The sequence below is a fragment of the Argiope bruennichi genome, chromosome 1 (assembly GCF_947563725.1).
Source record: "Argiope bruennichi chromosome 1, qqArgBrue1.1, whole genome shotgun sequence".
Taxonomy (NCBI): domain Eukaryota; kingdom Metazoa; phylum Arthropoda; class Arachnida; order Araneae; family Araneidae; genus Argiope; species Argiope bruennichi.
The window spans coordinates 75,928,693-75,947,938 of record NC_079151.1 but is presented as its reverse complement, the minus strand read 5'-3'; the positions used below and the strand labels follow the sequence as shown (position 1 = coordinate 75,947,938).

General features: G+C 31.6%; 1 non-coding gene across 1 annotated transcript; it reads right to left on the bottom strand.

Annotated features, from left to right (window-relative positions):
- Positions 1–17,601: 17,601 nt before the first annotated feature.
- Trnaf-gaa (transfer RNA phenylalanine (anticodon GAA)) lies at positions 17,602–17,674 on the bottom strand. Its single transcript has one exon. It is a non-coding gene; the product is annotated as a tRNA-Phe (tRNA).
- Positions 17,675–19,246: the final 1,572 nt, after the last annotated feature.

The following is a 19,246-nucleotide window of genomic DNA, read 5'->3' as shown; positions in this document are numbered from 1 at the left end:
AAAAAAAAGGCTGCTTTCCGTGCTGTAAGCGCAAATTTAAGCTATCATTCACAATGTTCAATTAAAATTTATATATATATATATATATATATATATAAATCTCTATATTAAATTCGAAAAAAATCAGCATTTTTCTAGTTTTTAAAAAAATGTCTGGAGCTGTCTGTAATGTTTTGAAAACATACAAGATCTTAAACTTTTTAGTGCACAAATTTTCTTTTTAATAATAAATTTAAACTTTTTAATAATTTACGCTCTATAAACCTAGTACGTATTGAGCATGATTCAGGTAAACGATTCCATCAGGATTTAAAACATAATATTCATTTATACCAAAAATTTTCATCGTAAAATTTTTTTATTATTTAGTAATAGAGTAGTAAATCCAACATTTACCAATGAATATTTTTTACAAACTCCGTGCAATAAGTTTTCAAGTAACACAGAGCAGGAAGTAAATAAAAAGCGGACAGTCTCTGAGATAAAACGATTTTTTCTTTTCCTCTGACACTAAAAAGCCTAACAATTGATATGACAAAATTGAAATTTTTTACAGGTATTAAAATTTGCCATAAAAAATCATCATAACGATGCGGTCTAGTTAACAGTTTCGTAGATTCTTTTTTGCAAATTTTTGAGCAATCGTGAAACATTTTGTGGTCAACATAAAGCAAGAAACATTGATTGAAACGATAGAAAAAAATGCATTGAAGAAAACATTTCAAAAATCGCGGAAAGTGTCAAGCATTTGATAGCTTGAAATCCAGCTCGGATCCTTCAACTAATTTTAACCAGTGGGAGAAGTCACCACAAAACTTTCTATACTCTCTAATAAACGTTTCATGCCAAAGAACACCTTGCATGACACTGGCGTACAGTAGTTACGAAATATTAACTTTTGATTTGAATTTATTATTTTTGTGAAATCTATCGTGTCATCCTTCGCGATTAGGCACAAAATCTCGTATCTAATTTGAAGTATTTAAGTCACTGCGTTTTTGTATTATCGCGCTAACATGTTTCTTAAAAACAGACCGACACATAGTCACTCCTTTGTTAGTTTTGTCTCAAATTTTGACATGTGTATTATCGATGCTACTTCTGTCTGCCGAATCTTATCCATCTAGCTCTCTTCGTTTCGTGGTTATCTTGTTAACTTATATTCGAACATTTGGATAGACAGATTTCCTCTGACCAAATTTTACTCAAAATTTGAAAGGAATCTGCAGTTTTGGTATAAAGACCCTATGCTAAATTTCATCCATCTAGATCAAAGCGTTTTAGAATTATCTTTGTCACAGACAGACAGACATTTTCCAAAAATGTGTTTTTCGAACTCAGAGAGATCTAAAACGTAAAAATTCTTCAAACTCTCGTGTTCGATTTTTTTAACATTACTCTACTCACTCTATACTGAGTATATGAGGAAGTAAAAATGTATAAAGTCTATTACGTAGATATGTTTTAATAAGTCGCCTTGATCACTCTGTTATGATAAATTTCTGTTCAGTTATTAGCCGGGAAAAAAAAATAGCATTAGCAACCACAAGATTAATGATCATTCAGAAATTGCGAAATCCTTTTTGCCATGTTTTGCTCGCTCATTGCCATCCATCAAGCGATTTCTATTCCTGAAGATTTAATGAATTAGCCGCCGAATCTCCGCTATCAAAGGAATTTGGGACACGCAACATTTCCACTTGTACCCAGTCGCTTTGAGTTAGTACAGCACCGAAGGTAAAAATGAAAGCCTTCAAAAGACTCAAATGAAGTAGGTGATTAGTGAGATCTGAATCGGACAGAAATAGTCCTTCCTCGTACTGCATTTCAAGAAATTGGAAGTCGCCGGCGACGGTTGACTTAGCTGCATCGATTAGGGAGGGTCGGCTTGTTCTCGCTGTCCGCATGCAAATGGTGAGGAAGGAAGCTTCAAAGCGAGAGGGAAAGATTTATTTCGCTGAAAAGCTTTCCGAGGATGCGATCTGAATTATTTGTTTTGCGTGGAAGTCTATTTCGGAAATGCTTTCTCGATGCAGATCGCGTATGTCTAGTGGTATGGTGGAAAGAATATTTCGTCATTCATGATATTAAGATGCGAAAAGACTGATATCAGCATAAGAATTCTGTACTATATATTATTCTGAAAAATGATTATAATTTATGTAAAACTGTAATTTATGTAAATAAATATAAATCACATATCTGATACAGGAACAAAAATATGCTAGCCACCTTCGACTACGGACTGTTCGCCCATCATATTAATGCGATTCTTATCATTTATTCTCATCACAACAAAGGAAATTATTATTTTATCTGTATTAATAATGGAGATGCGTGTGCGTATGCGTGTGTTGGCGTTCTGTATGCCAGACCATTTGACCTACAGCTACCAAATATGGCATATGTATACCTTGGAGATTGGGAATTGGGCAATTTCTTTAAAATTTTTGCGTTTCTCTGCGATAACTTCTGCAAATATTATTGCTTTAAAATGAATTTTATATCGTTTTAAAATATAAAAAATTGTCTTTTTAATTAAAAAAATTAATAATCGTGGAAAATTTTGCTACATTTTTGGCAAAGTTACTTTTTTTTTTATTTTGGATTTTCAAAAACAGATTGCATTATTGCATTGAAGTTCAAACTGTTTTTACTGTTTCATTTCCTATCTGATAAGGGATTATTTTTGCCATTTTTGAAAACTAAAGAACAAAGTTTCTATTTAATATCTGTGCAGTTTACGAGATGTATATAAAAAAAAATGAAGTTACAATAAGGCGAAATTTAGAAGGTAGATAAAACGGAATATGAGATATAATAGCATCATGATATCATAATATTGGTCTTCATTAGAAAGGCTCATGTACACGATAAACAGAGCACATATAAATGACAACAAAAATAACATAGCTTTAAAAATTGATAAATTTGCGGATTCATGATTATGAAATTATAAGATCATGAAATTAAATATAACCTATATTTCCAGCTAACCATTTGGCTGTGAAAAGAGAATAGTTTTAAATGAAAAGAAAAATCCACTTCATTGTGACAAAAAATTTGAAAATTTTAATATTATTATCTTATTAGTGATCTAAAGTCGCGAGTTTTTATAAGTTTAGTTTCTTTCTCTTTGTGGTTTCGTACTAATCCTATTGGAAGAATTTACATTCAATCGGTATGTTTCCTTAGCTTTTATACTTTCATTTTTTTTTAATGTTTGTTAGATTTATGATTTGATGCGTATCTCATTTCTAATTGTCTTACTGCATTTTTCTGCGAATTGATTTTATTTGGATTTGAATTTTTGAAATAATTTGTTTACTAAATTAATATTATTGATTTTAATGTTATCGCTTTCGATGTACTAATTCTTGACTTCAAAAGGCTCAATTTCTTGTCACGAGGGTCAATACATGGACGAAAGTCAGATCCCTCAAAGAAAAAAAATCCCTAATTTGAATCCTTGCTTAAAAAAGCCAGATTCCCTGAACCTGAAGACTCTTGATAAAGTCTTATATCTTATAATTTCCTTCCTTTTTTTAAATTCCATTTTATTCTCTCCCACCCCACCTTTTTTTTTTTTTTTTTTTGCAATTTAAATTCTAAATTAATGTTTAGTTCTGATTTAGTTAATTTCATTTATGTTTTAGATATAGTAGCAATGGCATGCTCTAAATATAATGTATCTTCTTTTTTAAAGTTTTTGACTCGGGAAATATTCTCTTTATAGTTAGTTTCTGAAAATATTGCTTTGACTTCATGGTTTGTAATTTCTTACATTAATAACAGCACATTCTGATTGGTTAGATGTATTTCAGTGTGGTGGAATTATCAAATTGGAAATGGGAGATTGAAGAAATCGGTCGAGTTGTTGAGAGCTGTATCAAAGTTTTATTTTGCAATAACTCTGGAAATGGAGTGGAAGAGGAAAGACAATCACAGAAGACAAATTGAGAATCAAGAAAATTCATATGAAATAAGAACCTTCGATACCATGGTTCTTAGAAAAAAAGAACCTTCGAGAACCATTCTAATTAACACCAGAAATAACCAAATGCTGTGGATGGGAATTTTGTCATGGGTTTCCCCCCGTCGACAATGTACAGTGCTTTTTTTATTTCCTCTCAAAAATAGAGGGCGAAGGAAAGAAAGAGACCCTTAGTATCTTATCAGGAAGATTTAAACCTCCATATGAAACGAAAATTGGCGAAATTGGACCAGTTGTTGGGGTTGGAATTGGGTGGCTACTTTATTGCTTTTTTCATTATTTTAAATATATAAAAAACATAATATCAAATGAAATGTAAACTACTGTCATTAGACAAATTTTTATATTATTATTTAAATATTATAACAAAATAAAAAAAACAATGAAAATAATAATTAACTTGTTATTCAACTTTACTACTGAACGATATTCTGAGCTCAATGAATTAAATTAAATGAGTGCTATATGAAATGAAATCAATGAAATCAATTGTTAAAATATTTAAGTAAATTTTGAACTGTTTATCAAGGTATAATAACACAGTTACAATAATTACTCTAGCATTTTTGGTGAAGTATTTATTTAAAATGAAGTTACTACTTAATAAAAATTTGAAAATTAGTATCAAATTTCCTTAAGCATTTATCCAAATATCCATTTTTCACATATTTTTTTTAATTAATAATTTGTACTTTTCATTCCTCAGGTTCTTTTTAAGATCAGAATTATAATGAGCAGCAGGAGAAAATATTCATACGCTGCAATATTCATGCAGATCTCATTAATACTCCAAATGTGACCAGCGTTAAAAAAGTTAACATATTTTTTTTTCTTTTCTTATAGATTTAGTAATAATTTAATAAGGGAAAGATGTGCTTGATAATAATTTCATAACGTATAAACAATTTAATGATATTTGTTCATGTTTCCAACTTCTGAACCCTCTTAAGATTCAAATAGCAGTTGTTAATGAAAATAAAGAAATAATTCAGATAAAAGCAGCCCTTTTCTTTAAAAAAAAGATTTCTATAAAAATATTTACAATGAACAACTCTTTTGAGAATATTATTTAAATATGTCTTTTACTATGACTGTTCGTCCCATCGAAACAAGCCTAAAGAACTTTAAACGCTTTCAAAATAGAAATGCAACATTCCTTGAAGTAAACAACAGATTATATGACTGGAATTCGTTTCCCATCGTAGTATTCCGTCGTTTTTTGGGAATATTACGCAAGCGATATTTTGAAGTAGAAATCCAATGCTTTTAAACCCGGCGTGCACATGCAAATACTTGAACCACCGCCATTTCGAAGTCAAGCTCTTTTTTAAAACATTTCACGACGATCCAGTTTCCCTGCAACAAAGAAGTGCTCTTGAGGTTCGGTTTCCTCTTTCGGTTTTCGAAAAAAAAAAGAATATTTTGAGCTTTTTTTCTTATCTTGTGTTCCACCCCTCCAAAAGCTCGATCAAGACTGTAACCGAGCGCGGGGTTGACAGTTGTCAAGAGGACAGAAGATAGCGAAGAGGGTGTAGGAACTGACATCGCAATCCGACAGGAGACAGTTCGATAAAAACGGGAACAATCGCTTCAAAAAGGACAAGTATGGTTTAAAATGTTTGATATCGGGTAAAAAAGAAACTGCATAAAATGTTTGTGTAAGACGGATTATCTCTGGTGTATTAACTCAGATTTATAAAAAGAAAAGGCATTCAAGCATTTTCTTAAATGCGTTTACGTCATTGAAAAATAATCGTTTATTCGTATATCAAATTGCTAAAAAAAATCTAAAGCTTTAAAATTTTTATTTAAAGGAAGCTGACAATAACTTAAGTAAATATTTGACTTTAAATATATAAAGCCCCGATGGATGACTTTTGTATTTTGCAAATAATATAAAAGTCAACCACAGGGAGAATTCCCCCGTCGATTTTCCCATATACGTCAACGAAATGAAGCCTTTTATGTTTGCCTTAAAAGGAAAAAATTTGGCAGTAGTCTTGTGTAAAAACTAAAATGTATGCATCCAGTTTGTTGAATTTTTAGAGTTTACATGTATATAAATCTACTTACCAACTTATATGGTGCCCCAAAATTCACACAAGATTTAAATTTTATGACATAAAGTGCTGTCAGCGGAAAGAAAAAAGTGTGACAGCTGACAATTCAGGGCTATTAAAAGTGGAGTGCTACATGAAAGAAAAACATGGTTCATTGTAGTGTAATATTTTTAAAATATTGAAAGTTTAGCAGCTACAGTTCATATTTTTGTCCAAACTATGATCTACGGCACATGCTGTGACATTCCCCGTGTCCCAGTACTGATACGACATTTACAGCCAGCTGTGTCGTCGCTGTTAATTACTAAAATCCTCGAGATAACCAGATGGTGGATCTTTTCACCTGGGTGGTTTGGCATCTGGTCATTAGCGACTACAGTGAAAGACCACATGTGGACCACATTCCACTGTGAAAGACCACATTCCTCGTCCAAGAGATATTGACAGTACCTTCAAAGAGAAAGGGGTGTCCGAACATCTGGATGCTATATGTTTCTAATTGTGAAAGGACTATGATAATTCCGTGTTCCATAATAGTCAGTTATGAAAAGTTCATCACTAAAAGGACCTTCCCACAATCTACTGGCGCCGCTGAGGAAGCATTTGTTGAACCCCGATTGGCCGAAAGAGAGCTCAAATGACCAATGTAAATTAAGAGGCGGAGATTGTCGCCGAAATAAAGTGCTGAGATTTTTTTTAGGAGGAGAGAAGAAACGAATTGCAGGCAGACTGTTGGACTACGCCCACGAGTTCGGAGTCCGAGAACTACCCTGGGGTGGCCGTGTTGATTAACAACCTGTTAGTTCCCTGTGTGTTGTTTCTCCGTATTGATGGAGAACTGAGTTGCAAGATAAACCTTCGACTTCGACTGTTGTGTCTCCTACTACAGGTGTAAATAACTATTAATTTAACCAAGATTAGAAGAAGTTGTTCTTTTGTATATATAGGGCTGTAAAATAAAGAATTGTCTGGAAATTCTGCTTCGTTATTTGATCAGTCTAGATCAAGACATTACATTGCCATACAGCCTGGGTAACAATTCAATAATGGCATGAATCATTTCCTTATCACTTAATTTTCCCGTTTTGATTATTAGAACTTTTCTCTGTGAGACTTTTTTGAAATGTGAAGTTTATATCAACCAACCTACGACCATCCACCCATTGAATGAGGAAATTGAGTGGTATATCCAGCGAAATTCATTCACATTTATGTAAAACAGTTAATTGGGAAAAAGAAAATGTCAAATGACGTTCAATCATCTGATCTGAGAATTTTTCAATCTTGGAATCCTGATCACCAAAATGGAACTATGCCATCATTGAGTTGCTTCTCTGTTATGTGATATTAGGTGTGTTGAACGAAATTTGCTAACTGCAGCTGTCAAACCTTTATCATATTTAAAATATTGTTCAATAATGAAAACGCGTTGTTCTTTCGTGAATCTCTGCCTTTTTTAATAAGCCTAAAATATTAGCTATAAAACTGAATTTGTTTTCATTGGTACTGTTTTATCTCACAAATGGTGCAAAATTCAATTCTTGCGAGAAAAGATTCTTCTTTTGGTACAATTCATGCAAGAATATAATTTGGGGCTAATTTATTGACTGGATTCATCTAATTAGCTCATCATGAGTTCATCTAATTAGCTCATTGACTTTGAATTATCATATTCACATGCACATAAAGTATCCAACAAAAAATTATCGTTGATGGAAATCAGGAATTTGATATACAGTTTTGGCATACGAAAATTGACAATGATATCAGAAATTTCATTTTTCGACTAGTTTATTTTTAAGTTATATGTTTTCAAACAAACGGATCAACAGAAAAAAAAGAAAGAAAAAACAATACATTTTCTTAGGACAAGCAGATTGAAAACTCGAAGATTCAACAAAATCTCCAAGTTGAAATTTTTAGCGAATACAATACTGTCTCCTTCATAATTACATCCACAAGAAAGTAAAATATTATTGCAGAAAAAAAAATCATCGGCATTCATAATGTATTGTAAAAATCATAATGTATCGTAAAAATCCTAAAATCGGATGTCTTAATGCTTAAAACGTTGAACATGAATTTTAAATTTTGATATTCTATTTTTATTTCCAGAATACTATAGACAGAAATATAATATTAAATCAAAAAGAAATATTTTCAAGTGAATTTAATTGGTTTTAGAGATATTTTGGAAATTAAATTTGTTGCCCATACATAAATATTTATGAATAACATGAGCACGAATGGATTCAATTAAACTTGGTTACTACGCTATATTTATTTTTAAATTCATGTTTAAACGATGTTAAAGTGAAAGCTTTAAAGTATCAAATTTTTCTAAAATCACTTTTTGAAAATTCGGAAACTAACATTATCATCAAATGAAGTTATGAAAGAATAACATCCTCATTAAAGCTTATATCACAATTAATGAACGTCTTTTCTTTAAATACTTCGAGAAACTTCTCTCAAAATATTATCCGATGGTGGTCTTACTATTAAATAACTTTAATCTTGTAGCAAATTAATGAAATGTATTTCTTTTTTTTATAACGGTTGCATTAGATCTGAAGATTAATGAAATTCTTACATTTAATGGTAAATGTGTCTTATTTCAGCATCGTATTAGAATTCTCCACTAAAAGTTTCGGTCTCCTTTCGCAGTTGCTATTGCATTTTTTTTTAAATATATATATATATACAAATTTGAAGAGAAATTCGAGATATGTTTCCATTTGAAGAAATATAACAAAAGAATTATAACACTGTTTGAGAAAAGAAAAATCATGTGATTTTGTACGAGTTACAAGATGTCTACTCTTATCATGACTCAATTGTTTTCAAACTGTTATGGAAACACTTTCAACTGGGGAAGTATTTTAAATGCTTAAGTCAATGAATATAATGTTGAAATAATTAGAAAGGCATGCATTCTATTCTAGTTTAGTTTAGTTATAATAACGTCACATTTTAAAACAACATTAGGGCTATTTTGGGACGGACCTCGTAATTTTGAACTGCGGTCAGATGACAAGGACGACACCTGAGCAGCTCTCACCAAACTTCCACACCACACCAGCGGGATTTAGGGTGCACCAGACCCACTTATACGACGGATCTTCAGTGGAATCGGGTCTCGAGTCTGAAACCCTCCGATCCCAAAGTCAAGACTTTACCACCAGACAACCCCGCTCTACATTTTATACAGTTTATCGATCTTATTACTTATATTTAATAAAAATTTTCTTCATACTCTAAAATTTAAAACAGAAAAGTTTCAATGACAATTTGGAGAAAGGTTCGCCAAACAACACACGCCAGTTCTTCGAGAAACTGGTTGATTGATCCAGAATAATGAAATTGAAAGTAACATAACTCGGCCAATTTTGATCGCAGAAGTGGCGATTTCTTTTTCTGTTTAAAATGTTAGGGAGTTAAAAATATTGTATTAAATATGACTATACCATTGGGAAGTAGGTGAATAAAATTTGGTCATTATTCCTTTTGTTCTTCGCTCGTCTTTATAGTTCCATCATTTCTTAAGCAATTCTTTTATTGGCTCAGATAACATAAATCGCAATTCTTTTCATCATTCAGAACATATTTCCGATTGAAAAAATACAATTCCATGCTTCTTCACGGCAAAAAAGTTTAATATTGTAAAAAAAAAAAATTGTTATTTTTTATTAGCAACAATGTTTTAGTTTTTAAAGTTGAAAACTCATTTTTAAGTTTCAAGCGCTTTTTATTTAATCAACGCCAACGACATCTTGTTCAAAAGCTCTCTTCAGTTACAATTTCCTTCAAAGTTTTTTTTTTTATTATCATAGCTTTAACCTATAATGAAATTTTAAGTGGAAATGGCAGAGTTAGAGAAGCCTGTATTTGCAGATAAAAACAATCTGCATTTGCCTTCCAGTTCATTGGCATGAATTTTTCTTTTTCAGAAAAAAAAGTGAGTCAATGCCAAGGCTGAAGAAGAAACCGCTATTTCCCTAATACCAAACATTTCAGATGTGGCACAGAATTGAAGCAGACATTTAAAAATAATAATAACAACTGATTCTAATTAAATACGATTGGAATATTTCCAAATTTTGGTTCATTTTAGTAACAAGTCAAAATATCATTGATCAACAAAGGATGTCATTCCTAATGTTTTTACTAATTTCTCATGTTTCACGTTTGTATGTTGGAATTATGAAATCGAATTTCCACTTACTTCTATAATTATTAAAGCTTCGAAATTTTATACAGTTATTGGATTCTTAAAGCAATAAAATAATTTTAGAATTCTCAACTGTCAATTATTTATCAATCGAGTTAAAAATTGATTTTACAGAAGTGACAGAAATTTTTAAAATCAATTTTTACAGAAGTTGATTTTACAGATATTATATATATGAATTATAAAATATTTAAATGATTAAAATTTGAAAGAAAAATACAGGCAATTTTAAGTGTGCTTTAAGTATTGAAATAAAAGTAGGAGAAAATATTTTATTTTATCATGAATCAAATAGGAAATTCATCCGCAATTAAATCACAAGGAAAACAATTCTAGGATATTTATTGAAAGCTAAAATGTAATTAAGATTCCAATTTACTCAGAGTAATTTTACCTGCATACCACGTTTTTGAAACTTTCTTTGGATATTCCTATTTTTGATTTAAAACATTTATTTAAAGACAGAATTTAAAACTATAATAAGAACTTAAATTTAAAAAAAAAAAAACTTTTTTTTAGAATATTGCTAATGCAAATTAGAAAATTGAATACATAGATAATGAAGAAATTAGAATATTTACTCTCAGAAATCTAAAATATTTACTGAAGATCAATTTTTCGCGATGAAAATGTTTACATGATTTTAGAATATGGATACAAACATCGAAAGTAGGCCCAATTAAGTACAGTGGTTTGCACTCAAGGTAGCAAGCACCGCAGACGGATCCGGTTCGATTCATGAAAAAATGACTTTAGTTTACTTGTTCATTTGACTAATGTCGATTTTTACAGCCATCTGGCTTTCAAAGGGAAAGCAACATCACAGGTTTCGCGATTGTGAAATGACATTTTCCCCTTTGTGTTTGATTTAATGTTTTCCTAAATCGAAGTCGATATCCAACAACAAATCATAATTGATTTGTACATTTTGCTCAGTGAAGGGTTCAAATCCTAAAAAAGGTTGCAGTGTTTTTAATTAAGCATTTTTACTTCACTTCGATTGTTTTAAGTTTGTAATGATGTAATTTTATAAACAATTTTCGCTCATTTCTTAATGTACTAGAAATTTAAAGTGTTATGAATTTTTGTTTCCCTCTGACAAAAGAGGATTTTAATAATTTTGGAACTCTTAATCATCAATTCATATATTTAGTTTAAAAACTAATTCCACAGAGAGACATTATCCATAAATTATCTGAGAAAAATAATTTGTAAATTCCATTAAAATTTTAACAATAGCTTTTAAAATATCTTATGGATTAAAAAGTAGAAAATATAAGTAAAAATACTTTTAAAAATGCTTATAAACATAATATTTTTGAAAGCAGAGTCGTATCCAAAGACATCGAGAGAGACTTTGTATTTTTAGCATCGTTTTATTTCCATCCTGGGAGGCACAAGCAGCGGACAAAACACGTCCGCTCACAGCGTGGCATAAAAGCAGAAGAAGGTAAAAGAGAGGGAAAATAATTTTCACAGTACTTATATACAATGAGATTCTGATAGGAATTTCTCCACACACGTCGATTTAAGCAAGGGAAATACAGCGATCTTTTAGAAGAATTTGTTTAGATTAGCAATATTTTATCCCTTCACTCGGAGTGCGGAAATTTGTAGGCTTTTAGCCGATTCAGCAATTTTAGAACTAGTATTAAATTAATTAAATAGAAAAGGTGGAATGGGATCCTGAAATAAGAGAATACTTTAAAATGAAGTTAATATTGGCTAAATAAAGACAAAACATTGGAAATAAATTTGAATTGAAATTAGATTTTTAAATATCATTACACACACACATACGTATAAGCAGAGGCCGAAGAGCGAGAAGATACTTTTGTAATTTTTAAACTTCGCTTTTATTCCATCCCGGGAGGCATAATTTATATACAGTACACTCCCGATTATCCGCGGAATTGGGTGGCGCGGCCGCCGCGGATAACAAAAATCGCGGATAATCCGAAAAAAGCTAAAAACGGGTATAGCAAAAAAGAAAGCAGTCATTCCAACTTTGAAAAATCGTTTTATGTACAATAAAACGTAAAATAAACAGCAGGATGTTTAACTAACGCTTAATATTTTAGTATATCACTCAAAACTAACCTAAATTGCATTTTGTTAATGAAAACAGAAAAGTGTTTTGTATTTACGAGAGCTGTCAAGGATACACAGAAAAATTAATACATATGTACAGTTTTAATACTGTAATGTATTATGTAATTACAAAAGCATAACTGTAAAACTGCACCTTTTTGAAAAAATCAGTCAAAAAAAAAAAAAAAAAAAAAAAAAACACCTTTGTGCGGCAGGCGCGGATAATCCGCACCGCGGATAACCCGCCCGCGGATAATCGGGAGTCTACTGTACAAGCAGAAGCGACGAGGCACATCAACACAGAACAACACAAGAACGAAAAGAGGAAAAGCTAATGAAATATTTATCCCCATGATTATATACTGTGACATTTTGATAGGGATTTCTTTACAAGTGTTGATTTAGGTAAGGGAATTATAGGGATCTTTTAAAGGAATGTGTTAGATCGACAAACTTTTATACTTTCACTCAGAGTGTGGGAACTTGTCGATGTCAGCAATTTTTCTGAGTTTCTGTTGCATTAATTAAATAAAAAAAAAAAAAGATAGAATTGGATCATGAAATAAGAGAAAATTTTAGAATGAATTTAATATGGGCTAAATTAAGACAAAAATTTTGGAAATTAATTAGGATTAAATTAAATTATGGAATATCATTATATTATATACAGTGTCTCAAACAGTTGAGAGTACATCTTACTTTTACTTGATAAATCTGACTTTAAGAATAAATAACACATTAACGGGAAGTGCAAACAAGTTTTTATTTTTACATATAACAAATGGTTTAATTTTATGTAAAAATAAAGAACAACCAACAAAAAACTTTTAAATTGAAAAAATTTCAGAAGCGTTTTAAATAAACATATGCAGACTTTTGCCTTAAAAAATTGAGAATATACCAATGAAATATTTGTAATATCTCGCATAGAAAGAAAGTGTCAGTATTTAGTTGCATGTCTTTTGAGTTTTTTTTAATGGCCTCTAAACGTCGTGGTACTGATTCGACCCATTTTTGGTGGTATCTGAAGATATTTTACCCCATTCTTCTTGTAACACTTGTTTTAAATGGGTTCTGTTTTTATTTTTGTGTTTTTACACCAATATTTCGAGTGTAGCCCACAGATATTCAAATGCATTCAAGTTGGAGTACTGTGATGGTGTGTATAACTGTTGTTTATAATAAATAAGGCACCACATTTTGAAATTACGTGTATTGTGTTTGGGGTCGTTGTCCTGTGGAAAATGAAATTTCCATCTAAACCCAAATTTCTAGCACTTTCTTTCAGACTACTGCGGAGTATATCCAAGTATAAACAATATGGTTCATAATGCCATCCATAAAAACTAAATTTCCTACCCCAGATGAAACTATGCAACTCCAAATCATGACGCAGTCACAACCATATTTAACTATAGAACGTAAATTTTTTGGATCCAAAACAGTATTAGGATTTCTCCATACGGTGCAAGGGCTATCACTGCTAAAAATGTTGAATTTACAATCATAACTAGATATAACTTTCTTCCAAAAGTTATTGGTCTTCAATTGATGAGTTTTTGTAAACTTTAAATATGTTTCCTGAATATGCAAGCTCATGAAAGGTTTCTCTCTAACATTTTGACTTTTATATCCAGCTTGCCTAATTACATTTCACACAGTTTCAGCACTTCTGCTTATGATTTAAGAAATTTCTGAAACAAGTTGGATGAACCATACGGTCGCAGTAATCTAAAGAAAAGTGCTAAAAATTGGATTTAGATCGAAATTTCATTTCTGACCCCAAACAGAATGCACATAATGCCAAAATGTGGTGCCTTTTCCATTGTAAACAGCAGTTGCACACACCACCACAATACCCGGACATCAATGCCATTGAATATCTGTTGGTCACATTCGAAATAGTGGTGCAAAAACAAAAAATTACAATAAATCCCATTTAAAACAAGTGTTGCAAGAAGAATGAGGTAAAATATCTTCAGATAACACCAAAAATTGTTCGAATCACTACCACGGCCATTATAAAAGTCAAAATACAAGCAATTATGTATTGACACTCTCTTTCTATGAGAGATATTACAAAAAATTTTGATATTACAAAATACGAGAGATATTACAAAATTATTATCAATTTTTTGAGGCAAAAATCTGCGTATATTTATTTAAAATGCTTCTGAAACATTTAAATTTAGAAGTTTTTCGTTGATTTTTCTTCATTTTTACTTCAAATTAAACCATTTGTCATATGTAAAAATAAAAACACGCATGCACTTCTCTTCAACCCCTTAACTGTTTCATTTTCTTTACTATCTAATAAGATGACACCTTCTATTTTCGGAATATTTTCTTATTTTGATTCAAATAGAAATCCATTGCATACTTGACTTATCTATGTATTTGAAGTAATTTGAATATTGAATTATAATCATCATGAATGGCTTATTTTTTTGCTTGCAACTATCAAAATTCGATAAATCGATGCACGTATGGCACTCGGGCAAAACAGTTAAGTGGTTAATGTGTTATTTATATTGAAAATCGGATTTATCAAGTAAAAGTAAGCTGTACTCTTAATTGTTTGAGCCACTGTATATATATACTTTTATGATAAATCTAAAGGTCAAAACTAAAACCGTAAAATCGTAAAGCGCAGATAGAGTAGTTGTAAGTAATTTGAAATCGTAATCACATTTATGCTCTGTTTTAACATTAATATAATGACAGTTTAAGATTTTTTTATTTTCTTTATTGTTTTCACTTCATCATGGCTTTATAGCCTTATATCGATTTATGTTTCCCAGTCTTATGGATCTTGTTTTCACATTTAGTTTTTATTAGATTAAAAATTTATTTTTCCCTTTTTAAAAACACTAAGAAATTCAAAGGTACGTGGGCCAAAACAGCCCAGAGTAACTCGAAGCGAGGCTGATTGATGCCTTATAGAAACCGGAGGAAGATTTATATCTTCTAAATGAATTAATTTCCGACTTAAGACTGTGCTTCTGTGAACTGTGTTCCGGCAAACAATCTCACCTGACAGGTCGCTAACATCATTCTTGCTTCTGTGACATTCGCTTGCCTTCTGTGACAAAAGCATCTCGACATGCGTGGCAGGTCTATCCACCGCAAGTGATTAATGTACTGACAAAAGCAACTCTTTAAAAAAGTTCTTTTATGTTTTCCAAACATTATTAGATTAATTTGACAAAACCTCAAACCAATGACTCAACACTTCATTGAAAAGGCTATTAAATCTTGAAAAGTACAAAATATTGATTTATCTAATCACATATTAGAGATGCGGGGAAGAAACCTGGGGTTCATTTTTAAAAAAGTATTTGATCACTCGAGTACCATTTTGAAATGGATACTACTGAAACTCGTTAAAAAATAATGATGAGTGAAAACAACTCTATGTTATATTTATTCTATTTCCGTTTTCTTACTTATAAGGAAAGAAAAATTCGGAGACACATCTGCATCCAGCATCCGGTCAGAAAGGAGCATTCATCATGGCCGTTACTGCTTAATTGCACACTCGGCAACCTCTTCGAGCGCAAGAAGATATTTCCCATATCGCTGAAAGGCGTTGGGGCTATCGTTCTTCCAGAAGAAATTCCCGTCTCACTTCCACGGAATAACTAATAGCACGTATGTTACTTTTATCTATATCAGATTGCTGCGCTTGCAGTTGGATATTTTATGCATTTTACATTCTCGTGTACTTCTTATGCTAGAGAGATTTGTTTTCAAGAAAAATTTGGCTTCGAGATTTTGCCTCAGTTTCTTATTTCAAATTTCTCTGTGTTTAAGGGTGGGTTGTTTTTTTTTAATTTTTCTGATAATATATGAAAGCAATTGTAGCATTTGTATTTTGCTTCAAAACTTGCGACTTCTTATTAATCTTCGACGAAATTTATTTATGGGAAATGAACGCATCAAATTTGATGGAGGGAATCGGGAATATGTTTTGATTACTAACGTTTCATACCTGTGTTAAGTTTTTGCGAAATCCGTCATCGGTTGGCGATACGTCTATTCATTTGCATATAAAAATAATAATTAAAAAACACATACACAACCAGCTAGAAAATAAATTTAAATAGATACTTTCTGAATACAAATATTGTCTATCTTTGTGTCATTTCGACTGAAATCCTTCAAAGCATAAATAGGGTTTTTTTTATTGTTGTTGTCTGTCTGTCTGTACACGAATATAACTTAAAGCATGGTTAATTAAGCAAATGAAATTGTAGATTTTTATCAAATTTTGAAACAACGGTATTTAAAAAAAGATTCCCTAGTCACTTATTCATTATTTCTCTTGATCTAAAATGACAAAAACTGAATACAAAATGTGACATTCTGCAAGCTCTTTGCTTTCCCTTCCCTTTTTTTTTTTTTTTTTTTTTTTTTTTTCTTTCCTTTTTTCCTCCCACGTATCATAAGTATTGCAGAGACTGGCAAATTTGAGAATCCGAAAACTTTTGCATGATAGCAAATTCTAATTAATTTTTTTTCATACATTAATTTAAAAAAATAAAAGTAATGCAACAAAAATTTTGAACTTCATTCATACACACACACACACAAATAAAGACACAGAAAATTGTTGTCAGTGTTTTTAATCTATTACAATAGTAAAGTTAATTTCTGTATAAATTTCTGTACGTCCTCTTATAATAATGCAAGAATCTAGTCGAATCTAAATTCTTATTCGGTAATAAATTTGCAACAGAAGAAAAAAATCCAAGCTTGAAAGCATTTAGCCCAAATCACCGAGAATGGAAGACGAATCTTAATAAAAATCCAAACTTTAAAAAAGTGTCCATGGTTTTTTTAAAAAAAAATGTTAGAAACATTTTTTTTATAAAAAAAAATTGCTCTCAGGTAAACGAATAATACTACAGCATTTTGAATTTCTTAAATATAATTAATTATATATCAATTATTAAATATTAATTATATATTAAGTTATTAAATTTAATATTTAATAACTTGTAAAAGTGGGGGAGGATGCGGTTGAGAGTAAAATTATAAAAAATTTAATTGCTTGTCGACAACGATTTAAATATTCAAAGTCATACCATCAAATGTCACATAAACTTTCAATTTACATTTTAAAAAAATTTCAAAAAGAAACCTCCCCGGCGGGGAATCGAACCCCGGTCTCCCGCGTGACAGGCGGGGATACTGACCACTATACTACCGAGGATGTGAGCATATGCCGAAACCCGGGATCGAACCAGGGACCTTTAGATCTTCAGTCTAACGCTCTCCCAACTGAGCTATTTCGGCACGCACTGGAAGAGCATTTTATTTTTCAACTCGATGCGTGGACTCATGACGATAAGCTTTCATCATTTGAATAGTTATTATGAAATGAAATATTTTAAATAATTATGCTAATAAGCAAATCTGAAATAATCGATTAGAAATTTAAATTCATTTCAATCAAAAACCATTTCTTTAATAGCTATTCTCAAGTTAAAAATATAATTGTCCTATTAAAACTTTCAATAAAAATGACATTGGGTGAAAAAATAAATTATATTGTTACTACATGTACTTGAGATAAATCGGCGCATAAGAACAAAAAGGAATATTATTTTATTCTTAAATAGTGTGAAAAATACTGTAATTATGTAAAAATACGACATGTAAATACATAGATGTAATAAATAGATGTAAAAATATGTAAATATATGGAAAATTTACTTGCGATAAGCCTTGCAGGACAACAACCAGGAATATTATTTCATTCTAAAATAGTGCGAAAGATAGGGAAATCATGTAAGAATATAATATGTAAAAAAATGTATGTTATAAATAGATGTAAATATATGAAAAATTTGAATTTTTTAAGCTGTCCTTGTCATCATAAAGGAACAAGAAAAATTTTTTTTAAATTCTACTCAAATTCTACTACAAATAAAGAATCTAAAAATATTTTTTTATTCAACAACAAAAAAAAAGGGAAAAATAAAAATAGCGGACACTCAAATGATTTTATTTTTCTCCCTCCGGAAACTTTGCCATTCCCGTTTTTGATTGACGCACAAAAATTAAGCCCGGATGCTGTAAAAGTAGACGCCACCTTCTATAAAAGCCCGGGCGCGCACACCATTTCCGAAACCAATCCTTTCCTTCACTTCCGAAACTCAACTCCCAAAATAACGGGCCAGAAAGAAGATAAGAAAGAGAGAGAAAAAAACATAAGGAACAAAAATAAAAACCCCGCACCACTCGTCGAACGAAAACAAAAATCGTCTGCTCTCCCCCGACAACCCCAGGGAAGAGTAAACGGAAAGCGAGGATATGGGAGAACGTGAGCGGACGGGGATGGCGGAGGATTCGTTCGGCAGATTAGAACGGGGAGAGGGGGTGCACCAAGGGGGGACGGAACGAGTTAGTGAGGGGGAGGAAGACTGTGAGATCGATGCCGCACTTTCTCACGTCCCCTTTTAGCGGCGGGAGAGAGAGATCTTATGGATGGAGGAGCGTGTCGTGGCAACAGATATATTCGCGGGCTCCGGACCAGGGGCGTCACAGGGAATTAATAAATACAAGGGAGGGGAGGCGGCAGGCAAGGGGCGCATCCGAGAAATTTATTTCTCTCCCGCTTGCTCTTTCTCTGAGAATGGGAAAGTTGAGACTGTTCAGGATTTTCTCGAACAATGAGGGAGTTTCCTTCAGGTCGTCGTGGAAGTTTTATGAAATTATTCTTCGGGTTACGAACAAATAAACCCAGCGAGGAAGTTATTAAAGTTATTTTTAAAAAAGGGGAAGGGATGGGTCGGTTGCTTTTAATTAACTGTGGGCTCTGACTTCCCGCGAAAATGAACATTCAAAGGTTTGTTGCTTTGAGTG